At 35.6% G+C, this 27,109-nt stretch overlaps 1 protein-coding gene and 1 long non-coding RNA gene across 2 annotated transcripts in view; one reads left to right on the top strand and one right to left on the bottom strand.

Moving 5' to 3' along the window:
• The window catches only part of LOC145260429 (uncharacterized), a 260,625-nt gene that overhangs the window by 217,615 nt on the left and 15,901 nt on the right, over positions 1 to 27,109 (bottom strand). The gene's annotated exons all lie outside the window — the stretch shown is intronic.
• The window catches only part of LOC145260430 (uncharacterized), a 183,416-nt gene continuing 180,854 nt past the window's right edge, over positions 24,548 to 27,109 (top strand). Inside the window, exon 1 of the long non-coding RNA XR_013864292.1 lies at positions 24,548 to 24,739. This is a non-coding gene — a long non-coding RNA (uncharacterized LOC145260430). The remainder of the gene's footprint in view (positions 24,740 to 27,109) is intronic.

Here is a 27,109-nt window from a genome sequence, read left to right as displayed (position 1 = left end):
CTACTCCTGCGAAAGGAACGTTACGTTTCTTTTTAAAAATTGAGCTCAAATGTGGCTTCAATCTTGTTAAATCTTCCAAGACCAAGTGTGAAAATTTCCAGAATTTTTTTCTTTAATTCTTCTTTAATGCCCTGTCTTGTTTGTGTGTTACTTTTTATTTTTTTCTGGAGAACGAGATTAAAGGTTTATCCCACAATTCAAATGTTCCAGTGAAATCTGTACCCAACAAGTTTTCTCCAGTTTTCAGAAAAAACTTCTTTTTTTTAACGATCCCGTTTAGCTTCATGGGAAGTATAGTCTCGCCTTCTAAGTTAATTTTCTTGCCAGTTACCGTAGGAGCGAGTTTCGTTGACTTCATTATCGTAGGCCTCTTTAAAAATTTCCATCGAGCTGAAATCTGATATTTTTTCTAAATATTTCAGTTGTAACATATTTCCTCAAATCTCTGTCCGATTTAATATTCGAACTTGTTTGTCAAACTCGGCTATTGAAATTTTTCTCTTTACAACACGAACTTTTGTGTCCAATTTTGTTGCACACGAAACATTTCTTATTTCTATATGTGCAATGTACCTCCCAGTATCTTTCGTTGCAACGTCTGCAATTATATTGTGAGACATTTTGTTCATCCTCATTCTTTTTATTTAATTTTTCTTGTCTATTTTTATAATACACTGATTTTTTTTTTTACGGCTGATGCGTATGTGGACAGTTTTTGTTTTTTTTTAATACGAGCAATGCTAGCTTCTTCGATTTTTCGAGACTCTTTCGTTAAACTAACGGCCCGCTATCAATCCTCAGCTAATTTCTGCAAGGTAATATTCTGTCCAGGTTCGAGTTTAGACAAAACTACGTCTTTTTTCTGAACTCTTACTTGATACTAGTCCTTGAGCAAAAATTAAGCACTTGAAATCCTTAACCGTAATCTCCGCCAATCTGAAGTTGTCACAATGTTTATTTACTATAGATGCATATGTTAAGTAATCCTGATGATCGGATTTGGAGACATTCATGCATAACTATCGCTTATGCCAAAGTAACATATTTGATTCAAACATATCCTTTAGCAATTTGCCTGTCTCCAAGAATTCCAACTCATTTGTTTTCCTCTGTAGAATAAAATCTACAAATTTGCTATGTTCCGCTGTACCTAGTTTCCTTTGTAATAGACTGATTTTCTTGAGTTCGACCAGCTTTCACAGTCTGTGGAGAAAATATCCCCATAACGTTTTTAATACGATTCAAACGTTTTCTCTTCGTCTAGTACGTAGTTGAAAATTTCCAGCGAATTAAATATGGTGTTATGTAGCATTTCCTTCATTTGCCTGGTTGTTGTTTAATTTCTCCAGGGTTAACCTTTGAATTTCTAAATGTTTCTTCTGCATTTCTTCGGACCCATGATATTGCTTCTTTGTGTAATTAGGTTTGAAATTCTTTGTTCTTTTTGGAATTTTTATGCTATTTCTCGTTCTCTAATTGCGGGAGTTCTTCCTGTTTTTCTGATCTTTCATCTTGTTTTTGTAACAATCAAGCAATTTGCTTATTTTGTTTATCTTGATATTTTGCTGCATTATCCGTTGCTCCCTTGTTAATAGGTCCAACTGTTCGTTTTGACGCTGTTGACTTTCTTGCTGTGATTTGAATAATTCTATCACTTTGGAGAATTCTTCCATGTTTAGATAATAATGTATATACAACAATGAATATACTTTTAATTTGTGGAAGCCAAAAATATAAAATAACTTGAACAAAAAAATTGGACCAACTTACGTCTTTTTTGTTTCATGTTTTGCTTTTGACATCCGTAAATCCGTAATAATCAACTTTTGATATTCTTTTATATTTTGTGAACAGGGTCTGTCAGTGAATTTTTTTTTCTGCAAGTATGAATTATTTCACTTGCAACACAAAAAAAGAAAAACGAAGTTTTTATAACTTTTTTTAGAAATTGTTCAGTGTTCGTTCTTTCTTTTTTCACTGTACTTCTGTTTGCGTATTTTAAGGAGAACACTTCCGATTTTGATTATCAGAGGTAAATTCGTCACTATATAATTGCGCAAACAAAAAATAATTTTTTAAAAGTTCGTTACATTTTCAAAGTTGACACGGTGTATTTGTGCGTATTTTAATTCATGTGTGTTTTAATAGTCGAACCAGTTTTAAGGTGTATCGTTGCAGATAACTTTTTTGTTCAATTTAAAATCACTGTTGTTGGTGCAACGACATATTTTAATTTTTTCTGAGGGAAAATTCCTTAAGGCATAATCGTCTTTTAACGACTTTTAAATATCATAAAGTTCTGAATCCTTGGTCGCCATTGTTGAAGCTCGACTGAACACATGGAAATAAATAACTACAACACAGAAGTAAATTAGAACAGATATATATTTTTTTTACAAGGAGGTCATCACTTATCAAGGCCCGGCAGCCACTCGGGAATAAGGGTTATTGCATGGACAGTACGTTGTACGTTAGTGTTGAGATTTCATAAAGTGTCTACTCAAGGGGGTGGTTCATCAGGAATTTGTTTACGTTGGATTTGAAGACATCCAAGTTTTAGTCAGGTGGGAAACAGGCAGACGGAACAGAGTTCCACTGGCGTGCTGTTCTAAGAAAGAAGCTGTGTTCATGAAATCTACATTTTGATTTAGGCACAGATAGAGAGCGGTGGAAATTTTTCACAGTGGCTTCAGCTAGACGGGTGTTTTTCGTAAAAGATTGGCGAGTGGGGGGGCCAGAGATTGGAGCTCAGACGAGTACTTGCCATGGAAATAACGGTAAAACAAAGACAGGCTTGCAACGTTTGTTCTGTGGGAGAAAGGTTGCAGGGAAGAGAAAAGGGCATCTCCCATTAAGCCACAAAGTCTATTTTGTACTCTGTCAAGGCATGATAGGCTATTTTTAGCAGCTCCTGCCCAGATATGGCAGCAGTATTCCATCCTTGGACGTACTTGGCTTTTATATAGATAGAGAATTTCATCATTAGTGAGATATCTTCTGGAGCGGTAGAAGGGACCCACCATCTTTCCAGCGACCCTGGCAACAGACTTGATGTACGTGTTCCATTTCATATCAGGAGTAAAGGTCAAGCCCAGAAGCTTGTCAAAACATTGAGCTTCTCCTAAACGAGAGCCATCTATTACAATTGATGCCAGATGGGGATCAGAGCGTTGATGGTGTAAAGATAGGAGCTTGGTTTTAGATGCATTAAAGGTAACCAGCCACGTCTTCCCCCACTGAACTACACGCTCGAGATCAGAGGAGAGAGAATCAGTGAGAACTTTTTCATTTACAGCCTTTTATGTGTTACCGTAGATTGTCATGTCATCAACATAGATATCAACGAATGATTTAAGTATGTGTTTAGGGAGATCATTGATGTAGATCAGGAAGAGAGTTGGGCCCAGGATGGACCCCTGAGGGACTCCAGCATTAATACTCTAGGCCTCTGATTTTTGTCCATCGACCACTACTCTTATGAGCCTATTAGAGAGAAATGATTTAATGATTGAGAAAACATTTCCAGTTATACCGTAGCTGGAAATCTTGTGAAGTAGGTCTTTATGCTATACCTTGTCGAAGGCCTTTGATATGTCAAGAGCAATTGCCCTAGAAAGGTAGCCTTTGTCAAGAGATTCGCTAATCCTATGAGATATAACCGTTAGCACATCTGCGGTAGATCTTGCAGAACGGTAACCATATTGCGTGTCACTAAGGAGGTTATTTCTGCTGAGGTGGTTGACTATTTCTCTATTTAATATGGATTCCAGCAACTTACTCATGACACACAGGAGACTCATAGGTCTGTACTGAGAGGGAGAGGACTTATCACCTGAAGTATTTACAGGCCATACTGATGAGGTTTTCCAGGGTGTTGGAAAGCCATTCTCCTTAAGGCAACGCTTAAACAGTTTTGTAAGTATGGGAGCAAGTTCAGGTTGAAGCTTTTTTAACACTATAATTGGGATGCCATCAGGGCCAGTTGCTTTACTGGAATCAAGGTTCTTGATTAGCTTGGCGACCTCACGCACAGATATTTGTATATTACCTAGCGTGTTTTCTGTTATAGGAGGAAATATGGGGAGTTGATGGCCTTCGTCGCATAGGGTAGAATTAGCTGCAAAGTTCTTTGCAAATAGTTTGGCCTTGTCTGATGCTGACGAGATGACCTATGGTCCATTGATAATGGTTGGGATAGAAAGCACACTTCTATTCAGGATCCTATTTGTTATTTGCCAAAACTGGTGGGAACCAAGCCGCTGATCAGCTACTTTGGATTTAACAGACTGGGCATATAGCTCTCTTGCATTTTTTATTACTCTTTTACAGTGGTTGCTGGCGTTCCTGAAAGCAGCTTTAGTCTCAGTGCATCTATTACCTTGGTAGTTATGGAAAAAGTGATTTCTGTGCGCGATAGCAGCAGCACATTCTGGGGAGAACCATGGTTGGCTGTTGGGTTTTTGTTGGAATTTTTTAGATGGTATGAATCGGTCTATGCCTACAATTAACCATTCGGTTAGATCTGATACTATAGAGGACACATCCTTTTTAAACATGGAATGCAGTGGTAGATCAGATATAAATGTACGGAAGCTATCTCAGTCAGCTATGGAGTATCGGTATACAGTACGGTGGAGGGGTACGTCTGGGGACTTATTACATTTCATTTTTTATCTTAACTGATACAACGGAGTGGTCGGAGGATCCTAGAGGAGAAAGAACAGTGCATGAACATAGCTCAGGGGAGGTTGAGAGAAAAAGGTCTAGAAGGCTTGCAAACTGACCGGTAGTATTTGGCACTCGGGTGGGCTCGCGAACAATCTGAGTGAGGTCATAGGCAACGGCAAAGTCATGACAGAACCTCCCCTCGTCATCTGTCTTATTTGAGTGGGTCAGCCATTCCACGTTATGGACATTGAAGTCACCACAAATGTGAATGTTAGCCGAGGGATGTGCAGACAGGATGTGGTCTATTTTCTCAGATATACTCTTAAAGATAGTAACTCCGCTGTTGTGGGGGCGATAGAGGGCAAATACAAATGCAGTGGTGTAAGCTAGTACAACCCGGAAGCACATATAAGGTAAATTAGGGTCTTCTCTGGAGATATCCCTGCCACACAGGAAGCCATCTTTTATGTAGGCACATATTCCATGCCCATGGCGATCTTGGGGGTCAGATGTCGATGTTAAGTTAGAGTATCCGTTAATTATGAATTCATCTAGGGAAGTGGTGGGCCCTATTCCAGTTTCACTTAGAAAGAATATGTCCGGTTCCATCTCCTGTAATTGGGTTTCAACCTCTGGAAGATTGGAACGTAGACCCCTAATGTTGGAGAAGGAGACAAGGTAGTAGGGGTCTACGTTGGAAGATGGGGTTCTAGGTTTATTCGAGTTTCTGTTTTTGAGATGTTTCATGTTGAGGTTTTGGAGTTTGTGGAACAGGTCAGCATACTTGGTTTGAGCAAGAACGACAGAGAGAAAAGGATAGGATTTTTTTTTTGTAGCACATGAAAAGGTAAAGCCGTAACAATTACCCACTAGTATGGCATCGAGAGGCCCCACCAGAGACTACTGCAAGGTCCAGAATCCATTCACCAAATGGCAATGCAGCAGCCCCAGTACTTTGCACCTGCTGATAGGACAGCCTCCTTAGTAGTTAATTCAAGGTTCGGGTCCCTGACTATCAGGCGGATAACATCAGCCCAGACAAATGTTTACCTCCAGCACCCTTACTAGTGACATGGCCACAAGGATAGATATAGAGACAGAAAAATTTCCGACATCTCACAAAGTACTACCGACCTGGAAGCAGCTTTTTCTTCACCCTTTGTCAAAAAAATCACTCATTTGAATTAGGACTGAGGGACAAAAAAAGGAGAAGCGAGAGTTACTGGAGCTGCCGATAACACATCCACCGCATTATCTACTCTCCATTAAAAAAAAAGAAACGGAATGGATACGAGGGACATATTAATATCTACTTGGTACAAGTCCGGTGCTAAATTATCAATTTAGGATGCTCTTTGAAGATAATCTACCCTCCCATAATTATGGGGGATGTTTTTTGGCATTATCTATGTCGAGTTTGAATCATTCGAGCTTCACCTTAATTCAAATACAATATTTTACTTTTATCGATTTGTGAAGTCGGCTTAATTTGGAATTAATTTACATTTTATTTTAGATGATAGTTCGAGGTTTTTAGTTTGGGAGGCTCTTTTTTTGTGGGTGGCTTTTTTTTTTTTCATTTTACATGTAACAGAGCAATATTCGTTTGTAGCATACATAAAAATAAAAATATTTCAGAACAAAAGGAGCAAGTCGATAGGTAATGTGAGTTGCCGGATTTTAAGTCAAGGCTGCAATAAGAAAAGAGTTACCGTTAATTAGCACAAAATAGATTTCAGAAAATTAGAGAGACAAACATTTTTTAAACTTAGCTTTAAGAGTGGAAGAAAAATGCGACATTCACACCTCGAGGTCATTTCGGAAAAGGAAGCAGACATATTTAGCTGACTAATATAATATAGGAATGGTATTAAAAGCAAAAAAGTATATGCAATATTTACATAGAGTCCATTGGTATAGTCATGGGGAGACCGTCCTTACGGTACCAACCATATTTATGGTTGACTCTCCATGAATGCTAATTAGGTAGATCCTACCATAACAGATATTCATATTAAAACCCTCTTTTCTATTTATTCAAAAAGAAAATACAACTTTGTTATATATAAGTCATGGAATTGTATTCATCTGCAAAAGATTTAGCTAATTTGCATATTCTTTTAAACATTCATTTTAATTAATTCCTTATTAGTTTTTTTTAGGTTTTCTTATGGGATGATCATCTTTAGTTAACCATTACGTGTGATTATATTTATGCAGATATACGAGGGGCGTGCAATAAATAATGCTCCTGATCCACTTCCCATAGAAGTAGAGCAACGAAACTTGGCACAGTTATTAGTCTTTCTCTACATAGGAACCATCCAGAGTTATGCATTTCTCCCATCGTTTGATGCAGCTCTGGAGACCGTTTTTGTAGAACATCCCAGGTTCGTCCTCCAACCATGACGTGACTTCAGAAATCAAGGCTGCATCATCTGGAAAACGCTTTCCTTTCAAAAACAACTTCATGGCTGGGAAGAGGTGAAAGTCAGAGGGTGCAAGGTCAGAGAGTAGGGAGGATTGGGGAGGATTTCATAACCACACGCCCGTGCTTCTGATCTGGCGACATGCGAGTTGTGGACCGGAGCGTTGTCCTGCAGGAGGAGGGTACATTTGCTGATCTTGCTCCGCCTCTTGATTTTGATAGCTTCCCTTAATTTCCTCAAAAGTGAAGCATAATAGGCTCCTGTAATTGTGATACCGTTTGCCAGGAAAGCTGTCAATAATACTCCGTCCTGGTCCCAGAAGACTGTGAGCATGACCTTGCCAGCGGGGGGGGGGGGCTGTACCCTTGCCTTCTTTGGAGGTGGTGAGTCCAAGTGCTTCCACTGCATTGACTGGGCTTTGGTCTCTGGATCATAGTGATGGACCCAGGTTTCATCCTGTGTAATCAGTCTTTTGAAAAACTTTAACTCATCTTCTTGGCACATCTCCAAATTCATCCTCGAGCGCTCGACGCGTTCTCACTTCTGGAATAGTGTGAGTAACCTGGGAATCCATCTGGCAGACACTTACTGCAGATGCAAATGGTCCTGAATGATAGTTTCCACACACCCTGTACTAATCTTAACATCTTGGGCTATTTAGCGAATAGTAATGCGCCGATCTTCCAAAATGGCAGCCTCAGCTTGACGGACAGATGCCTCATAAATGGCAGAAGTGGGGCGACCAGGTCTGGGAGCTGTTTCTACAGACTTCCGGCCATGTTTGAATTCACGATGCCAACGTTTTACAATGTCATATGATGGGGCATTATCACCATAAGTTTCTTTCATTTCATCAAAAGTCTTCTGTGGTGTGCGTCCTTTCAAATACAAAAACCGGATCTCTGCTCGACATTCAACAGGCTCCATTTCATACCTGACTCAGTTCAAATACCTGTAAAACAGAAACCACAATTATTTCAGAGCTGTAATTTGCCACATAACCCGTAGAGATAAAAATCATTGCACATGCAAGATTTCAGCTTGATCAGACAACTGGAAGTGGATCAGGGGCATTACTTATTGCACACCCCTCGTACATGATTTATATTTGCGTAATATTTGTGTAAAAAGGTTATAGTGAACACAAACCTCTTTATATATATATATATTTAGGTATGTGTATATATATTTGTTTTAAAAAAATGCCTACCAAACTCCTCTGTCAGTTTTTGTTTTACAGACGTGAAACTTAATATATAGGATATTCGAACCCATGCGAAACTTTATATTTGGAAAAGCGGTGCAAAAGTGTGAAAATTTTTAAAAATGGAATTTGCCAGGTGAAGGTCAAATGACGCATTACGAATATGCACGCGTAACGTAATAGCTATTGGTTCATGCTTTAACTTTTAGCCTGGTACCAAACATGTCTTCATAGCTCAAGCATTAACGTCAAAAGGAAAAAGTAAATCGTAAGTTAAACGTTTTGGTTGCGATTCTTAGTGGTGGTTTACCTTTTAAATCATTACTATATATTGGGTCCAATATAATATAATAATAAATACGAAATCTGCATTAATCAAAATATCATATTTAAACGCATGGGTTGAAAGTGCTCCCGTAAGCTGTGGTGAAGGCAACCTCTCTAGGAAAAGTAAAACCCTGATATAAAACCTGCGGCGGCTGCTGCATCCAATGATGTTGACTTGTTCTTCTTTTTGGTTCAATGTAGCAGTTGTTCAGAGAATGGGATTGGCTTGGTGGAAAGTCTTTCCTCGCTATAAAAAGCTTCAAGCACAGGCATTACTTGATATGCAATGGAATACACATTTTACCATCGGTGTGTATCTTGATAACCAAAAGGCTGGATGTAGCCTAAAACGGCAAACAAACATTCAATGAAGGCTAATACAGATATGAACGTCAATGGCGATAAGGACTCTGGAATTTCTAGGGTCTTGTTGCCAGAACTAACTTGTGGCAACTGCGGATAGACGTGCAAGACTAGGCGGTTTCAAACGGCATATGAATGTTCATAGAAGTGACCGTCCAGCATGCGCTGCAAGTAGGGCTCATGTCTGCACTATTTGTGCTGTCTTCATGCTTTCATTTTCTAACTCTATATTAAGTAATGGCAATATTCAACAACCAATTTGCTTCCATCATGTATGTGCAGAGTGTGAGCTTGCGTGCCCATGGGCGCGCTCATACATACATATGTATTAATTAACGATAAATTGTCTCCCTTTAAATAACTAAATTAAAAACCACATTAACCACAGAAAATAACTTTAAAAATTTATCAAAATACGAATTAGTTAAAAAAAATACACTAAAATAAAGAAAATAATTTTTTAAATAAATAAAATCACATTGAAATAACATTAATACAATCCCTACATTACTTAGTTAAAAGATAATAATGTTAAAATGTTTAAAGCAAATAAAATTAGTTTTTAATTTTTGCGAAACAGTATGCATGTTTGAACTAACAATCGAACACATATCTGATGAAAGCGATTTTCCCGAAATATTATGCATATTCATATTCCACCGTTATATATCTTAATTTGTCTCAGTTTATCTCTATCCGTTACACCTCTGCATTGTATTGTCTTCCATAGATTTCCTTTATATACGAACTAAAAAGAGCTTCAAGCAAACAAAATTACCAGCTTAGTTTTAAAGCTGTTTTCTTCGAAAACAATTAAAATTAAAAATTACAGAAATTAAAACAAGAAAATTTAGAAGAATGAAAACATCCATTTTGTTTGAAATGATATTCAGAGTTTGGTTCTAGACACCCAATATTTATTATAATTAAATAAATAAATAAATAAAATATCTTGATAATAACTCCATGTGCACGTTTGGACTAAAAGCAAACACATGTTTGAGGAAGGGAATTTTCTCGAAATATCATACAATATGGAACTTCCATCAGACGACAGTGACGCAAGTAAAAACACAATGCAAGTATAAAAATAAGAAAAAATACACATATATTGCAAGTATAAAATATAAGAAAAAATACACATATATTGTACTAGCTGGATCCCTGGCGTTGCCCGGTCTTACAATACGCTTAAATATGATATTTTAATTTATGCCGATTACGTATGTATTATTATGGAGTCAATCATTTAATGATTATTAAATATTACGAGGAATAATTTGTCCAGTGGACTAATTCGCAAAAAATAAATAAATAATAAAAATAAATAATAATGATGATGTCGTTCATCAAATTCCGTCTGTGTTTGTTTACAATATCGCGTCAGCTTGATAATGAATGCCCTGGAAACTTACTTCTGATTAATGTTTAGTTTAAAAGTATGCAAAACAAAGAAATGATTTGCGTCGATTTTAAGTAGTCCCTCTTCTTTTATCGTAAATCGAATTCATTAATAAGAAAAAAATAAAAATAAAATGGTGAGATACACCAGAGCTCGAACACTAACACTGGATCAGTTGATCTGTAGTTGAATGCTCTACCACTGAACTATACTTCAAAGTATCGACTAGTATGTTTTTTTTTTCTAAGAACAAGTTAGTTGTTAAGATTTTATTATCTCCCTTGTCGGTGTAACGTAAAACTTAAAAATTATTTTTTTTATCAATAAGAAAGAAAAGCTATTTTCACGATCGGAATTTTTCGATTTTCGATACTTATCGAATTAATTATTTAAGTAAAAAAAACGTATTTAATAACACTGCCAGAGATATAAATTACCTTTGGGCTAAATTTGCAAAAGATAGGCTCAGCCGTTTCGGAGCCTATAAGGACAAGAACACACACACACACACACACAAAGTGACTTTTATATAATAGTAGAGATTAATAAAAGGTGAATCTGCATAGCTCATTCAAAGTTTCAGCGGGGCGCCAGCTCCGGCCCCGGGCTAGGTGTAGTATCTGTTCCGGCAGATACTGCAATCAAAGACCATATGTGGGGGAAACCCCACATGTAAGACCATTGCCTTTGTGGCCATCAGTTATTGGTCAATGTAGGGAAACCCCTTCATACCAATTGTCACTATCCAGCTCCCCTGCTCCCCATGGAGCTGGTCCCCATTTCCCCAATCTCTCCACATTAAAAAACAGCCTTGTTCCTAATTTGGTCAGTGGGGAAACAAATAAATACACTGCATAGCTCATTCTATGTTCTCATTCGCTTCAGTTTGAGTCTATTCTTTACACCTCTGCATTGTATTGCCTTCAATAAATTACGTTTTCAAATCCTTCTTGCTTTATATGCAAATTTGTTATAGTTATTCGTTTTGTTCTTCGTTTCTTTTCAAAGACAATAAACATTTGTTGACCCGAATGCATGCGTGGACTTGTACCGATCAAGAACAATAAAAGTCTTTCTGTCTTGGGTTCTATTTCGTTTCGAAACGTTTATTTATTTATTTATTTATTTTTTATTTTTATTTTTTTTTTATTTATTTTTTTTTTTTATTTTATGATCGTCATTGACACCCAGCGTTCCGTTAAGTGAGTTCGTATAGCGAAATTATTTCAAAATAATTTTTTTTTTTTTTTACTTATTCATTGACACTGATATTTTTTTTTTTTCTTTTTTGTCGGGGTGGGTGGGGATAGGAGAACGGAGGGCATATACAAATGAAAGAAATAAAAGACAAAAAAAAACAAAAACAATGACATTATTGGCGCATGGAATTCAGGCATTCTTTCTCATACGGTTATCAAGTTTTGAGCCCCACCCCCCTCCCCAGCTCCTCCGACAGGGGAATCAGAGACTGGTATTTCTGTCTATGATCAAAGTAGACTTTCATTTTTTTCCACCCGAAATTACAAAATTTCTACTTCTGTAAAAAGGAATCCATTCACTCTATAAGATTCTAGATTTCTCTCCACTATATATCACACTCCCATTTAGATATTGATATACTTGTTTTCGGTTCTGAACAAACTGAACAGATGTTACTATTTGATTCTAGAGAGAAGGTTTGGTTCCCAGTCTATACAAATTCTATAGAGTGAGTTTCTTTCTTCCTTTCTATCACTTTTACTTTTTCCATCTTGTATTATCGAGGTTTTATATAACGAACGTATATAACTGTGTTTATTCACGTCTAGTCTATATAAATATACTTGTGTCTGAAACCTACGCTCGTGCACCGTCTACTGGTTAGAAATGTTGGTTGTAGGAAGGTGTGTGCGTGTTTACACATATTCAAACAGAATTCACGTAACATGGATAAGGTAACAGTCATTAGTTCGGGACAGGTTCAACAAACATGACACGTAAGCACACCATGACCGTTTGATAATGGACTACTAAGCTTAGGTTGGGGATCCTTTCGTCTTGTGGACACTGCAAGAAAACGTTTCACTGTGAAGCCGTAACAATAATACTTCTTTTTTGTTTTTCCTTGTTTATTCTCATTTTCACAGTTAAGTGTTTACCTCGAGGATTTAAAACGTTTTCTCCCTTTAGTCCTTACATCGTCTCTTAGCTAATTCAGTCGAATGCTTCCATGACTGACAAAGTCAACGTCTTCTAGTGGACGGCTCTCTCTCTCTCTCTCTCTCTCTCTCTCTCTCTCTCTCTCTCTCTCTACCTACCTACCTACCTATCTTTGTTACTCTCTCTCTCGCTTGTATCTCTAGTCTATATATGAAAACCTACTTGAATCCCTAAATCTTTTTTATTACATAAATACCCTTGTAAAATTTTATTCATAACATTCCTAAATTTAAGTTAAAATTTCTTTGTTAGATTTTAACATAAATATTTTAGCTAAACATTCCTTTCTTTCAAAATACTCTCTCTGCATAATTTATTTTTCTACGTAACCATTAACAAATCAATAATAATTGTTCAGACCTTTGGTATTGCCGACCACAGCATAAATACAGATACTACGCTGTGATCATGGCCAAAAGGCCCAACATAACACTATTATTTTCTTTCATCAACTCCCCTCTACTACACCTCGCTCTCTCCATTCCTTTCGACGCCTTTTCTTTCTATTAACGTTACTTCATCTTTCTATCATTTCTTATTCCCCTATCTCCCATCCCCTCTTTCTATAAACCTCTCTCTCATGCACTCTCTCTTACCATCTCTCTTTCTTTTATCTTCTCTCTCTCCTGATCTTTTTATCTATCTATATATCTTTTTATCTATCTATATATCAACATACATTTAAATAGATTTTTGCCCTTTCTATTATAGATTTAGCTGAAACAAGAATATAGGAATATAAATATGCGAGTCAAGTTAGTCGGCAGATATAAAGGTTAATATAATTCTAATTGGTTTTGAGTTTATTTCCGCTCCTCGTAATTATGAAGACGGCAAGGAGAGAGAGAGAGAGAGAGAGAGAGAGAGAGAGAGAGAGAGAGAGAGAGAGAGAGAGAGAGAGAGAGAGAGAGAACATGTACGCTGGAGTTCCGACTGGAAATTTCTTTTTTCTCTCTCTTTCACCACGTTTTTTTTTTTTTCAAGTTTATTTCTTTCCCTTTCTTTCTTTTAATTTTACCTTTCCGTCTTTCTTTTATATTTCCTTCTGTGCTCCTTTTTTGTTACTCTCCCGCAAATTTTACCCTTCTACTTAGTATTCTTCCCCCCCTCCTCCTCCTCCTCCTCCTCCTCCTACTCCTCCTTTGTTTTCTTTTTTCTTTTTCTTGTTCTTGTTCTTTTTGTTCTTGTTTTTTGTTTTTCAAGTTTATTTCTTTCCCTTTCTTCTTTCTTTCTTTCTTTCTTTCTTTCTTTCAATTCTACCTTTCCGTCTTTCTTTTGTATTTCCTTCTGTGTTTCTTTTTTTTTTTTTTACTCTCCCGCAAATTTGACCTTTCTACTCATTATTCTTATTATTATTATTATTATTATTCTCCTCCTCCTCCTCCGCTTCTTCTTCTTCTTCTTCTTCTTCTTCTTCTTCTTCTTCTTCTTCTTCTTCTTCTTCTTCTTTCATGTATTTATTCATTTCTTAGCGATACACCACCCGACCCTTTTCTACAAAATCATTGGGCATTGTGTTCCATGCATTCTTTCTCGTCACGGACGACATCACACGGCAGCAAATCCACGCAGCTTCACACGCATCGCGACATTATCTTTTCAATAGAAGAGCGTCTCGTTCCTTTCGTCTCATAAGAATCCTTTTTTTTTTCTTTATTTTCTTAAATACGTATAACTTGCATTACTATTAGATTTTTTCTCTTTAGGTTAATTTTTTCTCTTTAGGTTAATTTTTTCTCTTTAGGTTAATTTTTTCTCTTTAGGTTAATTTGTAGAAGAAAAAAAAACAGTTTGGCCGAGGGTTTTTCCCCTCGACACTGAAATCAACAAAATTTTGTTTTTTTATGATGAACTGCCGCTCATGTGCAGTTCTAGGAGGTCCATTCTCCTAGACTTTACCTCCTTTCTTTGAGAAGAGATTAAATTATTGCTAATCGCCTGAGACGCCTCTACCGGGGAATTCTGATGGGGCTGCCAGGCATTTTTTGTAGGCCAGAGTACTTTTTCTCTGTCTCTTCAATCCCAGTTTCTGGCCCTAGTGTCACATTTTCTTAAATTTCCAACAAAATCCCGTCTCTCCTTTAAAATATCACTGTACTCTTTTCAGGCGATTACGTGCGAACACGCTAAAAAAAAAAAAAAAAAAAAAAACTAACGGAAAGAAGAAAAACAAAAATAAAAACAAAAACACAATTATTTTAGAATTTAGCATAGGGGATCAGTTTCATGTATTAATTTAACGTAAAATGATCCCCTATTTTGTATCATTCTAACTTTTAGGATAGTTGTACAAATCAACGTTAAGTCCATATGACCAAATAATACTGAAAACCATACGTGATCGCCTAAAAGATGTAGAACTCCCAAACATAACGAATAGAATTTATCTCATCGGAAAAAAAAAGTGGTTCATTGTTCTAAAATAATTGAATGGCATGAAAATGGGGTTAGTTTTATATTAACTTTACATGTAAAACCAATTCTTAATTCTAAAATAATAATTGGGGGGTGGGTGGGAGGAAGGATTATCTTTTCCGACAACTTCACATGTAATCGCTTAAAAAAGGTAGAATCTCATTTTTTTTTATTAGAGGATAATAATCTACAATGATATATTTTTTCTAATCTATTAACCCATCACGCTTTAGTTTATATTTTTATTTCGAACAAATCGTTATCCATATATCTACAAAAGTGAGAATGCATGTACGGGGACACTTCTCAACCTATATACTCAACGAATTTTTTTATCTAAAGACTTGAAATTGGGTACATAGGGCATTCAGACATGTGGAAAAATTTTTCAATTCGTTTCCATCCGAAAAAAAATGGCAGCCAAGGGGTAAAAGTTGAAAAATTGGTACGTGTGTGTGGGGGGGGTCATCGGATTTTTATCTGTTTGTCAATTGTTTCACGAATACGCATGCGGGGTCATGAAATATGACAGTTTCTTCATGTTAATGATAAGTAGGTTGGGAAACACTTTATAAAGAACGTGTCAAGCTGTACCAGTGGTTATCGTACTTTACACGCTGTCTTTGGATTTTGGCTTCGATCTCAGCTCGAGTACTTTTTTTTTATTAACAAAAAGTGAACTGTTTGGAAGAAACATAATACTCGCATGCGCATGCCTCAGTTTCTATAATTATTAAAATATAATATTTATGCATATTTTACGACCGGGCAATGTCGGGCGGCATGCTAGTCTATAAAAGTGAGAATGTGTGTGTATGCGTTGTGTATATGTTAGGACACTTCTTAACCTATATACTGAATGAATTTTTAATCTACAGATTTGTAATTTGGTATATAGGGTATTCAGATACATGGAAAAGATTTTAATCCGTTTTTTATCCTGTAAAATGGGTTGCTAAGGTGTCAAAATTAAAAAATTGATGCTTGTGAGTCATCGTATTTATATCTGTTTATCAACTGTTTCACGACTGCGCGTGCGCGGCCGGAAAATCAGACAGATTCTTTATGTAAAGAATAAGTAGGTTTAGAAAGCACAATTTGTAGATCGTGCTAAGCTGGTCTAATTGTTATCGCGCTTGAATCACTGTCTTTAGGTTTTGGTTACGGTCTCAGCACGAGGTTTTTTTTGGGGGGGGGGGTTACGTACAAAAAGTATCGTTTAAAAAAAACATAATACTCGCATGCACATGTCTCAGTTTCTTTTCGTTTTCTTTTTTTCTTCATTCTTTTTTTTCAAGAAGTTTAACGTTACGTTTAATACTTAGGGTATTTCTGTTTAGAATAAATAAGAATTTTGCATTAGTTAAAATATTTTTATGACCGGTCAAAGCTGAGCGGCCTGCTAGTATATATATATATATATATATATATATATATATATATATATATATATATATATATATATATATATATATGAATAAAAAAGAATGCGAAAAGTATAAAAGCTTATAACTTTACTTTATTCGTTATATATATATATATATATATATATATATAAAGGTGTGTGTGTGTGTGTGTGTGTGTGTGTGTGTGTGTGTGTGTGTGTGTGTGGACACTTCTCATCCTATACATTCTACAGATGTTTTATCTACAGACTTGAAATTTAGTATATAGGATATTCAGACCCATGGAAAACATTTTAATTGTTTTTTTTTTTTTATCCGGAAAAATAAGAGGTTGCTAAGAGTTCAAAATTGAAAAATTGGTACGTGTGGGTCGTCTGTTTGTTTTTTTTATATATATGTTTTCTAACTGTTTCACGAATGCGTATGCGTTAATGCTTCATATGACAGATTACTTATGTTAAAATAAGTAGGTTTGAAAACACTTTTTAAAGAATGTGTCATGGACTTACTGTTTTTAGGTTTTGGTTTCGATCTCAGCTTTTTTTACTTATATAAAGGTCTTGGATATGACCTTAAACTATATCCGATGGTGAGGCTCCAGCTTGCGGGCTTTGGGGAGTGTGGAGCCACCCTTTAATTGCCATTGCTCCCATGACAACTCTGACCTGGAGTGGTAGTACCTGTTAGGGTCCCAACTATGGATTAAATAGAAACCAACTTAAAAAAAAAATAAATATACTCTATTAAAAAATTGTTCTTCAAAATCACTGGATTCGGCATTAAATAACCTGAAAAGGGTTGATATGCCGTAAAACAAAAACAAACAAAGAATTTACTTCTATAAAGTGAACCATTTAGAAAACCATACTACTCGCATGCACATGTCTCAATTTCTGTATGAATTAAAATATAATATTTATGCGTATTTTATGACTCGGCAACGCCGGGCGGTCTGTTAGTCTATATACGTATAAAAGAGAGAATTATGTGTGAGGACACTTCTTAACCTATATACTCAACGAATTTTTGATCTACGGACTTGAAATTTGGGATACAGTGTATTCAGACACGTGGAAAACTTTATAGCCAGTTTTCATCCAGATAAAAGGGTTGATAAGGGATCAAAAGTGAAAAATGGGTACGTCGGAGTCGTCGGATTTTTATGTCTCATAACTGTTTTACGACTGCGCATGCGCGAATCGTTTACATTATCTTAAGTACAAGTAGGTTTAAAACAATCTGTAAAGATCATGTCAAGCTGGCCTAATGGTTATTGTAATTGACTCATCGGTATTAGTTTTCGATCTCAGCTCGAGCATTTTTTTTTTACTTACAAAAAGTGAACTGTTTAGAAAAAAAAAATGATGTTCGCATGCACATACTTCAGTTTCTTTTTGTTTTTTGTTTTTTTACTTAAATTTTAAAAAGATTTTATGTTATGTTTTATACCGGGCACACCTAGTATATCTATAAAAGTGAGAATGTGTGTGTGTGTGTGTGTGAGAGAGAGAGAGAGAGAAAGAGAGAGAGAGAGAGAGGGGACACTTCTCAACCTATATATTCAACGAATTTTTATCTACAGGCTTGAAATTTTGTATATAGGGTATTCAGACATGTGAAAAAATTTAATCGGTTTTCATTCGAAAAAAGGGCTGCTAAGGGGTCAAAATTGAAAAATTTGTAGGTGGGGGTCGTGGGATTCTTATCTATTTGGCAACTGTTTCGCATGCGTGAATCGTTCAGGTGACAGATTATTTATATTAAGAATAAGTAGATTTAAAAGTATCGTCTAGATGTCGTGTCAGGCTGACCCAATTGTTATCAAACTTGACTCACTGTCTGTACGTTTAGGTTTTTATCTCATCTTGAGTATATTTTTTTACTAACAAGAAGTGACCGGTTTAAAAAAAAACAAACAAACAAACAAACATAATACTCGCATGCACATATCTTAGTTTCCTTCCGCTTTTTTTTTTGTTTTTTGCTTTTTTTACTTCATTTTTTTTTGGGGGGGGGATTTTACGTTACATTTAATACCGGGCAACGCCGAATACATCTCCTAGTAGCTTAAAAAGGTCGATTGGTAGATTATGACTAGATCTCTGAATATATATAAATAACCATAATATTTTTTAATAAATGATAAAAATTATTTTTCTATCTACAACTATTAGTGTTTCATACTTACGCAATTATCAGTGCAGGAAGTTGATAATCATTGTCAGCCGGGAGATTCAAACTCAGTCACAAAGTTACCTTTTGTAATACAAGTAATTACAATTGTTAAATCGGCGAGCATAAACAGTAAACAGGGCCCAACTTTATTTTCTTAAAGAAGTTTTTATAACGATAAAATTTAAAGAAAAAATATTGACAGTTATTTTTATACCTACAGAGGCGCTAGTGTTTTAAATGCTTACGCAATCATCAGCGTGAGAAATTGCAATTTTTCCATTTTTCTCAAAAATATTGTTTATGGAATGTGAGGACTAGCGGACAAAATAAAAAAAACCCCAAAGATTCACTTTATATTATCCTAAATGTATGTACAGGGTGGCCCACTTAAAAGTAGCGCAGAAAATATAGTTGAGAGAAGGAACATTCTTTTATTATTTAAATTACCTGTAGTGTTATAAAAGATGCTGTCACCTATGCATTTCTGGGCATGTTTAACAATATTTGCAGATACTGCCTGTAGATCTTCTCTCGTGATTCTCCTGATAGCGTTGGTAACGTTCTCCTTTAGTTGGTCTAGATTATGAGGGTTATTTGCATAAACTTTTTGTTTTAAAGTCCCCCAAAGATAAAAATCACATGATGACAAGTCCGGGGAATGTGGTGGCCATAACCCTTTGCTTATTGTTGTCTCTTCCGCAAACATGTCATGAACTCGCATCAGTGATTTGTGAAACGTGTGGCATGTAGCGCCAACTTGTTGGGAAAAGAATTGCATTTTTTCTTGTGGTGTCAGTTGGTCGATAAGACAAAAATTAGATACATTGGGCTAATTTTAAGTGGGCTGCTTAATTTGAAAAAAAAATTGATCAGAGAAAGATTAGATAGGTTGGGCTACTTTTAAGTGGGCCACCCTGTACCTACAGACGTAGTTTGTAGGGACTAAATATGGTTAAAGTTATTAATAGCTAAATTATCTTAAAAGAAAATACAGTCGGACAATTAGTTTATAGCAGTTATATGACAGGTCAATTTTGTTTATATATATATGTACAATATATTGCGTTATATTGAGTTGTAGTTCGGTTGACGTATTGATTCACAGACGATTAGGACATTACTGACATGTGCACTGAAAGCTTACTGATTTCCGCCAAGTTATTTTCTCGGGCTACGGTAAAATATTTCCAGTCGGAACTCCAGCGTACATGTTCTCTCTCTCTCTCTCTCTCTCTCTCTCTCTCTCTCTCTCTCTCTCTCTCTCTCTCTCTCTCTCTCCTTGCCATCTTCATAATTACGAGGAGCGGAAATAAACTCAAAACCAATTAGAATTATATTAACCTTTATATCTGCCGACTAACTCGACTCGCATATTTATATTCCTATATTCTTGTTCCAGCTAAATCTATAATATAAAGGGCAAAAATCTGTTTAAATGTATGTATGTATGTATTTATCTTTCGACAAAGGCGGCGGATTTTCATGAGCTCAGTATCGTTTTGGAACTCGACCCTTCTGACGACAAATATCGAAAGATTGGTTCCAAAAATTAATTTCTTCATCCTCAAATGGGCATTTTTCTACAGGGAGAGAGGTTGCTTTTTTTCGCCGATATTTTCGAAAGTCATCCCCCTCTTTTCGATTGACTAGCAATAATTTAAACCTACGTCACTTACGGTTTGGCGGTGGGCGCAACAGCAACACATTTTTTGTTGTTGTTGTTCTTGTCCACGTTCTTTTCCTCCTTCGCGGTACAGGTTCGAGCCTGCCTGCCTACTACCACTTTTCTTTTTTCTTTTTTCTTTTTTTTTTTTTTTTTTTTTTTTTTGCTCAGGACACACCTCCAAACACCGGGCATCTAGGCTAGTAAATATATATTTGTAGAAAATACGTTAGTGTTTTCTTTCGAACGCTGGTGAATCCTTTCTTATTCTAATCAGATACGTGCAGACATGGCAGACTCAGTAAAATGGTTATCTCCTCTCTTGACACTCAACAACCACCACAACCCTCCATTACGCCAAAAAAAAAAAATTTATTTTGGTTTTGTCTATTTATATACCTTTAAGTCCGATAATGGTTTTGTTGCAGTATGATTCCGTTGAGTCTTAGGAGGTCGACCTTTCTCTCTGAAAAAAAGGCTTACTACTAAACGCCTGAGCCGTCCCTATAGTATTCGTTTCACTGGGTATTTGTATAAAACCATTGTTTTACTTATACTTGTGCCTCAATATAAATTCACACAAATAGCTGTTCACCATTCCGCGATCCGTTCCACAGTGGCATTCATTTCTACAGTAGATCAATATCGTGTGAATGTACAACGCACAAAGAAGATTGAGTGCCGCCAATCAAGTTACGGATACGTTTCTGCACTTCATCAAAAATCCGTAAATGGAGCAGATATTCACCAGCTCAGATATGACAACAGTACTCCATGCATGGACTGATAACGGCTTTCACGGAAGCGTGGGAAAGTGTTTTGAGCGACAGAGGTAGAGATAACCGATTTTACGAGAAGCAGACACGGCAATGGATCTGGTGCCATGAATATGGATGTATCCGGGTTCCTAGCACATCAATATGATTAGCTGCTGTAATCTATAAATGCGAACGGGCGTAGCAGCATGAGGGTACGTCGAAAGATACACCGGAAGCCTCAAACAAATATATCACTTTTTGAGGCACATTAGATATATTACCAACTACAAAAGTAAACAGTTTTATTCACTGTTTCCTTTTTAATAATAACGACATTGGCAACATGGAGATAGTACTTCACCATAAAAAAAAAAACGATACTCAATAATCAGCATTTGTCAACAACAACAACAACAACAACAAAGAAGCAACAAATTACCAGTTGCACGAGGAATGCAGCCGTTACATTTATATGACTTTTATTCTTGTACGTATAAAAATTCAACAAGGGAGATAATAAGTTACTTAATCGCCTGCAGAATTATTCCCTTTTCATTGAACTGTTCATCTCGTTCATTAAGGCGACTTACTCAATTGCATTACTCGATTCCTGAGGGCAAGACCACTCAACTACTTCCAGCAAATATATCTCTTTCCGAGACATAACAGGATTTAATGTATGAACTTAAACAAAAATTAATGAGAAAGAAAGACCAAAAAACTTGTAGAATCGTTTTCAGTTGTTCTTCGTTACTAAGACCGAAATTTAAAAAATCGAAGTATTGAATTTCAAGTAAAACCAATTGTATCTAATTCATTGTCATGCCGCAATGATGAAAATATTCGAAGATTACGAAAAACGATAAGATAGAAAATAAATTCATAAATAAAAATAGTTTTAGAGATATTTGCAAGTTTTACAGACATAATAAACTGAGAGACGCGCATAATAGCATGGGAGATAATTAATTTCTGAAAAGTTTCAAAAACTTACGCCAATTCGGGAAAAATTCGTTATTTCTCTTGTGTTTACGTCACACGTTACCAGCAAACGTGCGAAAACGTTTTTTCGTTAAATTATAAAAATACTTGTTTATTTCAGTAATAGTTAACTAATTACAACATGACAATTAGATAACGATGTTCCTCGGGTTCTATTTCTGTTTCTTTTCTATATAAATGACATTCCAGAGAATATTATTCAGAAAAGTAAGGTTTACGCTGACGACACCACCCTCTGTTTTGTTTTGCTTCTCGCCCATCTTTCTCGGACCTGTTGAAATATGCAATTAATCAAGAAGTTGAAATGGATTCGGGTAAGAAATGGCTTGTTTCTTTTAATCCTGTTAAGACTCAGCTACTGTCCTTCAATCGTAGGTGTGTCCCTTTTCTTCCTGGGATTCTTATGGATGGTTCTGCTCTCGATGAGAAATCGACTCTAAAACTTCTTGGTCTTTCTTTCATCATAAAATATTTCTTGGAGTCCATATATTAAATCCGTTGCTCTTTCTGTTTCTCGTAAAATCGGTTCTCTCTATCGCTCTGAACACTTTCTCTGCTATGAAACCATGTATGGAGTACTGTTGTCATGGTGAACCTTTGTCCCATTTGAAGGTTCTTGATAATTTGCAGAAACGTATCTGTAATTTGATTGTCCCCCTCCCACACACACACATACTTTCCTCTACTCTGCAACCTCTCTCTTACAGATGTGATGTTGCTAGTCTCGTCGTTGTTGTATCGTTATTTCCATGGGAAATGCTCGTCTGAGCTCCAATCTCTGGCCCCCATCGCAAATCTTTCACGAAAAACACTCGTCTAGCTGAAACCACTGTCAGTAATTTTCCCCACTCTTTATGTTTGCCTAAATCAAAACGTACATTCCATGAACAAAGCTTCTTTCTTAGAAGTGCACGCCCTTGGAACTCTCTTTCGTTTGCCTAACTACAACTTGGATGTCTTCAAGTCCAACATAAACAAGTTCTTGATGAACCGCCCCCTTAAGTAAGACACTTTATCAGATCTCCATTACTAACGATTACTACGATATTATCCCATTGATTACTGTACACGCAATAACCCTTGTCCCCGAGTGGCCTCCGGGCCTTGATAAGTGGTGACTTCCTTGTAAAAAAAAAACAAAAAATAATAACTAATACTATTATGGCATGTGTTTCTCAGAATTGTCTGATCTATTTCCTGCTTCCTTTGTTCCAGCTTGTTTGACTCGTTGGTCTAGTGGTCTTTATCAATTTGCTGTTTTGATACCTCATTGTAACACAGATTCCTATTCCAGTAACTTATTTCTAAGGACTGCAAGGTTGTGGAACTCCCTTCCTGCTCACTGTTTTCCTTTTACCTACAACCTTCGACTTTTCAAAACTAAGATCAGTAGGCGTTTCATATCTTTGTAATAATCAGCTTTCGTTCTTGTCAGCTCCTTGCATCAAATGGCTTCGTGCATTGTCTCAAGCGATTTCCATTAAAAAAAAAAGCATTATTTTTTAGTTGAAATTGATAAGTAAATAAGTAATTATTGTTTTTTTTTTAAATGGAAATTCAATTTTTCCACTGTCGGATTTTGTTATTATAACAAAGAAGAACCTTGTTTAATCCTTAGCCCTTCGTGACCTGAATTATGATGTAGATGATTAAACAATATATTCATTGTTAATTTTAGTTGGTTTAAAAGGTAATGATACTATGATTGCCTTCAAAATGGAAAAATTATGAAGTTCAATAGTTAAAATGCTACTGAGAATTTTTGCATTTCATAAACTTTCATGCATTTCATAAGCCAGGCCTTGATAAGTGGTGACCCCCATGTAAAAAAAAACTTTAAAAAAAAAAAAAAAAAACTTGATTATTATCCATAGTGCTAGAAAAAATGTGTTTATGACAACAACGAAATCCTTTACTCTCTGAGAGAGTTGGTGGCATAATGAATCTAAGTAATGGATGGTTGCAATCTATTGCATCTACCCGGACACTGAACTAACACGTACAAGGCGTGTTTGAATCAATTCCCACTTTATTTATGCTGTTGTATTCATTTATTTACGACTGAACGAATTAGTTCAACCAGGTCATAAAGGATTAGTGGTTTTGTTATTGTCTAGCTGAGGATGATTCTGTTCAATCCTAGAAGGTCCAACCTCCCAGGCTTTACCCTCTCTCTGAGAAAAGCTTAGTTTACTGCTAAACGCCTGAGGTATCCCTACCATAGAATGCCGACATTTTTCTTAGGCATTTTTATAGACCAGAGTGAACTTCACCTGACTTTGTGTCTAAATATTCCGGAGTTCGACAAGATGCACCTGAAGAAGGTAGGAGGTTACATCGATCGAAACGTTGTGCAAATAACACTCAAGATAAGAACAGTAGTACGAAGAATAAAAATAATGCGTATAATGGATCCTCAGCTCAAAAATTCAAAAACGAATAATTTCTTTGTATAATAAACAGAAACTTTTACGCCACCTTTAACACGAAAACGATTTCTTGAAAACAGAATTGACTGAAACAGAAGAAAAAAAAAAAGAAATAAACTTCTCCGTCTTAAAGCATACTAATTGACTATTCATTACACAATAGAATTCATCGATCTTTCGTGCTGCGTAATTGATTTTCATACATGCAAGCGGCATACGGGGGTAAACGATTTCGGATTTACGTAAACAGTCAAACGCCGCCGTTCAATATGTAGATATTTTGATTTCTTCTAAGCAGGGTAAGTGTCGTTGCGGATGTGTCCATGCGTGTACGCATTTATTTATCTGTTTGTCTATCTAGGCACCTATCACACTATCTATTCATTAACCTACTACATCTTTCCCCAGTCTCTCTCCCCCCCTCTCTCTCTCTCTCTCTCTCTCTCTCTCTCTCTATATATATATATATATATATATATATATATATATATATATATATATACACATTATATATATATATATATATATATATATATATAATGTGTGTGTGTGTGTGTGCGTCATCGATCTAGTCTATCTCTATCTCTCTTTATCTCTCTATTTATATATATATATATCTTTATATATATTTATATATATATATATATATGTGTGTGTGTGTGTCTTTCTCTTTCTCTCTCCATATTATATATATATCTTTATTTTATATATAGTGTCTATCTTTATACGTGTGCGTATATATATATATATATATATATATATATATATATATATATATATATATATATATATTAAGATAGACACTATATATATAAAAATAAAGATATATATATATATATATATATAGAGAGAGAGAGAGAGAGAGAGACAGACAGACAGACAGACAGACAGACACAGCCAGACAGACAGACAGAGATGAATGTTGTGTCCGTAAATAAGCAAATCAATTTAGGTAGGAAATATAAAGTGGGAGAGCTCAGTTCATAGCAGAACAAAAATAAAAGTAAAAAAATAAAATAAACCATTTAATATAATGAGATTTGACTAAATTTTTAGTTGTTCTTTTAGACTTTTTTTTTACTATCTTAATCTGATCTATTCGTACCTATGTATCTATTTATCTATTTATCCGGCTAGCTAGTTAGTTCACCTTTCTCTCCTCCCCTCTCTCTTTATCTATCTATCTATCTATCTATCTATCTATCTTTTGCTTTGTTACTTCGATCTCCGTGAATAAATTTTTCCCTGCTTCAATGCAGTAGAATCGTCTCTTTGCTTTTTAGTGATTTATTTGTCTTCTTCAAGTGATTGTCTATGCCGCATAATAGATTTTGATGGGTGCAAGCAGCATACAGCGGTAAAATGATTTCCGTAAAATGTAAACGGCCATTTTAGCATTCAATATGTACCTACTTCTTTTAAGGGAGATAACTATTTCTTCTTAAAGCGGCCTCTTGTTCTTCCAAATCTACCAACCTACCTATCTCTTTGTTTCATTCTTGAATTGTTCTCCCCGCCCCCGCCGCCCGATTTACTAATTGTGCCGCAAGTGATATTTTTTGTATTTATTTTCTTCCCCACGAAAGCAAGTTAGGCACAAGGCCGTTTTTAATGTGGCGGGAAAAACCAGCTCCCCTAAAAGTAGGGTAAAAAGGGGGCACTCTGGTTGTGACCAAAAATAATAATTGTCCCAGTATATAGGGTTTCCCCTCCATTGATTGGTACAAATTATCTTAAGTGCAGCATCTGCAGAAAAAGCAGTAGATAATGCAAAAAAAAAAACAAAAAAAAAAACTTAAAAATAAAACAGAGGAATTAAATTTCGACTTTTACTCTAATAATATTTATACATTTACGACTTTAAAATTTACGACGTAATTTTACGTCGATTTCCTATATATTATAAACAAAAACTATGTTGAAATGTTATATTCTCTAAATCAGACATTATATATATATATATATATATATATATATATATATATATATATATATATATATATATATATATATATATATATATATATATATATATACACACACACACACACACACAACTAGTGGCCAAAACTCTGGGACAGTTTAGTTTTTTATCAATTTTTCCAGAATATTCAGGAATGGGATTACAACTAAACTTACGCACATTTAACATATCTCTTATGTTGATACACTGTATTAATTATACTTCATTATAAAGGATAGAAAAAAGTTATAAGCATTTCAATTTTTTTAAAGTAAAGTGGCCAAAACCGTGGGACAAAGTAAAGAAAATAATTTATTGTGGTTATGTAGTCAGTTTTTCCACTTTTTAAAGTACGAAAATGACGAATAAGTCGATTACGTCACTTTGTAGTCATTGCAGCCGGTTCCACCATCATTATGACACCTAAAATTGATGCTTTTGTCAAAAAATCCATTATTAAACTTCATGGGGAAAACCATTTAATACGGAAGATAGCTGATGACTTGAAGCTGTTGAAAAGTACCGTTGGGTGAGTTTTAAAGAATTTCAACAATACTGAGAAAATTCTACCACCGAAGAAAAATGACAGACTTCGAATAATTTCTCCTAGACAAGAACGATTGATTAAGAAGATGACATTGAACAAGAGGTTTCAGACAGCTGCTAGCATTTCTCGTGAACTACATGCCTATGAACAGATGATCAG

Source organism: Euprymna scolopes, chromosome 36, assembly GCF_053919585.1.
Source record: "Euprymna scolopes isolate OS-2025 chromosome 36, ASM5391958v1, whole genome shotgun sequence".
Taxonomy (NCBI): Eukaryota; Metazoa; Mollusca; class Cephalopoda; order Sepiida; family Sepiolidae; genus Euprymna; species Euprymna scolopes.
Note: the sequence above shows the minus strand (reverse complement) of the source record. Positions and strands in the feature narration are given on the sequence as shown.